General features: G+C 31.9%; 1 protein-coding gene across 1 annotated transcript in view; it reads right to left on the bottom strand.

The window, feature by feature from the left end:
- Kif18a (kinesin family member 18A) overlaps positions 1–6,000 on the bottom strand; it is a 69,970-nt gene that overhangs the window by 33,445 nt on the left and 30,525 nt on the right. The window lies entirely within an intron of this gene.

Consider the following 6,000-nt stretch of genomic DNA (forward strand, 5'->3'; position numbering starts at 1 on the left):
TTTCAAGTTTTCTAAGAAATCTCCATACTGCTTTCCAGAGTGGCTGCATCAATTTGTAGTACTACCAGCAATGTTTGAATATACCTTTTCTGCCACATCCTTGCCACCATTTATTGTTATTTATATTCTTGATAATTGCTATTCTGACTGGAGTGAGATGAAATCTCAGTTTAAAAATGTTTTAAAATTAATTTTACAGTAGAATGTATTTTGATATATAGATCACAAATGGAGCACAACTTCTCATTCCTCTGGTTGTACATGGTTCTCAGTATAATTTTAATTTGCATCTCTAATTCAACTAATGTTGAACATTTTTCATATATTTGTTGACCTTTTTGTATTTCTTCTGAGAAGGTTCTGTTTGCTTCATTTGTCCATTTATTAATTGGGCTTTTTGTGTGTGTGTGTGTGTGTGTTCAGTTTTTTGAGTTCTTTATCCTAGAATATAATGCTCTGAGGTGCAGGTGGCAAAGATTTTCTCTCTGTTTACATTCATGACTATTTCCTTTGCTGTGAAGAAGCTTTTTAGTTTGATACCATCCCATTTATTGATTCTTGATTTTACTTCTTATACTTTGTGAGTCTTATTGAGGAAGGTGGTTCTTAAGCTGACATGATGGAAAGTTGGGTCTACATTTTCTTCTAGTGGGTGCAGGGTTTTTGGTCTAATTTGTAGGTCTTTGATACATTTTGATTTGAGTTTTGTGCAGGGTGAGTGATAGGGGTTCAATTTCATTTTGCTACATATGGATTTCTAGTTTTCCCAGCACCATTTGTTATAGAGGCTATCTTTTCTCCAATTATGCATTTGGCATCTTTGTCTAGTATGAGGTGACTGTATTTTTGTGGGTTTGTCTCTTGAGTCTTCTATTCTGTTCCATTGGTCTTCATGTGTGTTTTTGTGCCAATACCATGCTGATTTTGTTACTACAGCTCTGTAGTTTAATTTAAGGTCTGGTATTGTGAGGCTAACTACTAAGTTTTCCTCCCTAAGGACTGCTTTGGCTATACTGGGTATATTATTTTTCCAAATGAATTTCATGACTGCCTTTTCTATTTCTAAGGAGATCATCATTGGAATTTTGATGGGAACTGCACTGAATCCGTATAGTGCTTTTGGTATGGCCATATTGATAATATTACTTCTGCCTATGGGAGGTCTTTTCATCTTCTGAGATCTTCAATTCCTTTCTTTAGTGTTTTGTTGTTTTCATTGCAGAGGTCTTTGACTTTTCACTTCATTTGTTAGATTGATTCCCAAGTATTTTACTTATTTATTTTTGGAGGCTATTGTAAATGGGACAGTTTTCTTAATTTCTTTTAGCTGATTCATCATTGGTGTACAGAAATGCAATTAATTTACGGGTGTTAATTTTATATCCTGAAACTTTGCTGAATTCATTTATGAGTTCTAGATTTTTTTGGCAAAATTTTTTTGGGTCTTCTAAATACACAATAAAGTACTTGGCAAACACAGATAGTCTGAACTCTTCATTTCCTATTCGCGTCCCTTTAATTTTTTCTTTTGGCTTATTACTGTGGTTATAGTTTTAAGGAATATGTTGAATAGAAGTGGTGAAAATGGGCATACCTGTGTTGTTCATGTTTAGAGGGAATGCTTTCAGTTTTCCTCTGTTTAGAATGATCTTGGCCTTGGGTTTAGCCTATATAACTTTTACAATGTTGAGATATGTTCCTACTATCCCTAGTTTTTCTGGTGTTTAAACATGAATGGATGCTATATTTTGTCAAGTGCTTTTCCTGCATCTATTGAAACAAGAATTATGTGATTCTTTAAGTCTACTCATGTGATGAATTATAGTTACTGATTTCCGTATGTTGAACCAACCTTGCATATAAAACCTATTTGATCATTGTGCACTATTTGTTTAATATGTCTTTATATACAATTTGCCAGTATTTTATTAAAATTATTTGCATCTATGTTCATCAGGGGTATCGGTCTGAAGTTTTCTTTTCTTGATGTGCCTTGTCTGATTTTGGTTTCAGGATGACACAAACTTCACAGAATGTGTTTAGAAGAGTTTCCATCTTTTTTATTTCATGGAATAATTTTAGGATGATTTGTGTTAGTTCTTCTTTGAATGTCTGGTAGAACTCTGCTGAGAATCCATCCGGTCCTAGGCTTTTTTGTTAGTAGATGGTTCTTTCAATTTCCTTACATGAAATTGTTCTGTTTATATTTTCAATATCCTGATTCAATTTGAGTTAGTCATGTGTTTCTAGGAATTTGTCGATGTCTTCAAGATTTTCTAGCTTACTGGAGTATCAATTTTCAAAACAGTTTGATTATCCTCTGTATTTCAGGAATATCTATGGTGATATTTTCTTTTTCATCACAGATTTCAACAATTTGAGGCTTTCATCTCTTTTGGTTAGCTTGTCTTAGGGTTTAGCAATTTTATTTACTTTTTCCAAGAACCACCTTTTTTGTTTCATTGATTTGTTGAAGTATTTTTTGTTTGTTTGTTTCAATTTCAGTGATTTTGGCTCTGATTTTAATTATTTCTTGTGTTCTATTGATTTTGGTGTTGGTTTGTTTTCTTTTTCCAGGGCTTTGAGATGTAATGTTAGATTATTTTTGGTATGTTTCTATTCTTTTAATGAATGAGTTTACTGTTATAACAAATTTCCTCTTACAATCATGGTTCACAGTGTTTCAGAGACTTTGACATGTTGTATCTCTATTCTAATTTGCTTCCGCATAGTTTTTGATTCAACCCTTGATTTCTTCTGCTATCCATTCATCATTCAATAGTGAATTATTTGGTCTCCAGGTGTCAGAATAGTTTCTATTTTTTATCTTATCATAGATGTAATTTCATTTAATCATGATTTTATAGAAAGCAGGGTATTATCTCTAAGTTTTTATTTTTATTTTTGTATTTGCTAGGAGTTGCTTTGTGGCCTATAATGTGGTTCCATCAGAAAATGTTCTGTTTGCTGCTGAAAAAATTGCATTCTGTAATTGACAGATGAAATATTCTATATGCCTGTTAATTATTGTTTTTTAGTTCTACAGTTGCTCTAGTTTTTGTTTGTAAGATCTATTCAGTGACGAGAAATGTGTTAAAGTCACCCAGTATTATTGTGCTGTGATCTATTTGAGTAGAAACCCCTGCTTGTTCGTGAGATCCATGTGAGTGATATTTTTTTCCCAATACTCTCACCTTCAGACTGTGGATGTCTTTGCCTATGAGGTGAGTGTCTTGGAGATGGCATACTGTCGGGTCTTATTTTTTAACCCAATCTGCCAGCCTATATCTTTTGATTGATGAGTTTAGTCTATTAACATTCAGTGTTATTATTGAGAGATAATTTTTATTTCCTGTTATTTGGATTTATTTCTAGCTTTTTAAGTTCAATTAGATTTTTCTTTGCTAGACTATTATAGTTACTTCTTTTGCTGGCTTTCATTTTTAATTTCTATTTCCTCTTCATTCATATTTTTTGACTGTATTTTGTACTGCAACATTTTTAGATGTGAATTCTTTTAACTTTTTTTTGTTTATTGTGGAAGGTGTTTATTTCATTTTCAATTTTGAAGCTTAATTTTACTGGATATAGTATTCTTGGCTGACATCCATTTTTTTTCAAAGCTAGGTATATATTATCCTAAGACGTTCTAGGTTTAAAGGTCTGGGTTAAGAAATTGGCTAAGATCTAGATTGATTTCCCTCTAAATACAACCAGTTGTTTTTCTCCACCAGATTTCAAAATTCTATCCTTTTGTGTCAGGCATTTTCACAACAATAATGGGGCTTGATGTGGGTGTGTTGTAATTTTGTATATTGGGGCCCTGTAAGCCTCCTGTATTTGATTTTCTATTTCATTCTCAAGGTTTGGAAAATTTTCTGATATTGTTTCATTGAAAATATTGTGTGTTCCTGTAGTTTGTACTTCAGAGCCTTTATCTAGCCCTATGAATCTTAGATTTGGCCTTCAAATGCTATCCATATTTCTTAATAATTCTATTCATGGTCTCTTAACATTTTTTCTCCAACATCAACTTTATTTTCAAAATTATATACTCTGTCTTTGATGCCTAAAACTGTGATATTCCAAGTGGTCTAATCTATTAGTGAATGTTTACACTAAATTTTTAATTTGGTTCACTGATTCCTTCATTTTGAGAATTTCTGTTTGAGTTTTCTTTAGGATCTTTGTACCTTTGTTGAAGTGATTTTCAATTCTTGTTTTTTTTTCTTTTCTGATTTTACTCCTTTCATCATCTTTTAAACTCATAGTTCAGTTTAACTATGAACTTTCTAAATTCCTTCTCTGACACTTCCTTCACTCTGGTATCAATGGGCTGTTTTGTTGAGGCATTCTGGGTTGTTTGGGGTAGTTTGTTTGCTTGCTTTTTCATATTGTTCATGTGTTTACCCATCTGTCTTAATGGATTTGAAGCAGCAGAGTTTCTACCCTATGAATTTACAGTGTCTCTGAAGGTTTCTAGTACCTCACAGGTTAGGGGAACCAAATATAGCAATGACTTTACAGAGAAGCAGTATTACTGCTCTTGAATACTGTATCACTGAGATATGAGAAAAGCCATTTCTCTTTTGTCTACCATATTATTCTTTCTTCTCAGCTGTTTTCTTATATCCAGAGTAGTTTCAGTACTCTTACAGGTAGTTGATAGAGACTGTTGCTTTCTAAGATGATTCTCTATAGTTTTAGATGATTCAGATCTAGCATAAAATTTCACAAGTTAACTTTTCTAAGCTTATACAATCTCAGTTCTAAGATGAATCACTGTCTTTTTTTTAGCATGGCTTCACAAAACTTCAATGACTGAAAACACATGCAAAATTGTATACATATGACCTCCCCAATATCTCATCTGGACATAGGGACCTACATAACTTGGTTCAGATTCTCAAAGGCATCTAAGATTTCCAAAAAGTTCAGAATGACTGTTCGGGAGGAAACACTGAAAATATGTTACATGATACAACTAACTTTGTTGCGTTTTTTCTGTGCGTATCTTGCTTTGGCTATTGATTTCTATATAATTGTTACTTAGACTATTAAACTATTATTCGTTAAGTATTATTAAATGCTATTAGGCCTTTGAATACAGAATTTCATTTAAGCTCCTAATGCCTTAAATATATTTACAGATATAAAAATTATCACATACTAGAATTATTAAATACTCTTAAGTATAAAGCCTATTCTCTCTATAATATCTACATTCTTTTTGAGGGGAATATTTAAAAGTACTTTATAAACTGTTATGGTATTATAAAATATTACTACTAATTGGTAGGCTATTAACAAGATATTTTCCAGTCTTCTATAATGACTAAGAAGTAAACTGAGCTATTGGATGATCCTCAATAAATCTCTCCACTAAAAAATTACTCTGTCTTTGTCTTTCTTCTTAAGAAACAAGTATCTGTTCCTTCCTGATCCTTTCATTATTCTGAACTATTGTCATTGACCATTCTTGCTAGTTTCCTCTCCACAGTCATGTTTATGTTTTAAGGTTAAAGTCATTTGCTTCCACATTTTTTTTTTTTGGCTACTAGTAGTGATTATAAAGCATTTATACTCATTGCTATTTGGAAAATCCATTCCTCTACTCATGATGCATTGGCTAATATCTTTAAATTATAAAAAAAAATTAATACATTTGAATATTAAAGGTCTCTAGCATTTGTTATTGAATATTTTAGTTCATCTCTATTTTCAGGCCTGCCTGTTTTCTCTTCCAGAAATTTGAAGATTTTTACAGCCTAATAACAATTAGCTGAAATAAAGTATAGAATTTCAAAAAAGTATCATCAAAGTAAAGACTTTATGATACTTTTCCTTTAAAAAAAAAAAAAAAAAAACACTGAAAATATTCTTTTAAAGTATTAGGTACCCGGTTCAAAACTAGTTACTTGGTGGCAATTGCTGGTAGGTGCTTATCCCATATTTGCTTTTTCTTTCTTTCTCATGAAGAGAACACCAATTTTGGGGGGG

The sequence above is a fragment of the Marmota marmota genome, unplaced genomic scaffold (genome assembly GCF_001458135.2).
Source record: "Marmota marmota marmota unplaced genomic scaffold, marMar, whole genome shotgun sequence".
NCBI classification, from domain to species: domain Eukaryota; kingdom Metazoa; phylum Chordata; class Mammalia; order Rodentia; family Sciuridae; genus Marmota; species Marmota marmota.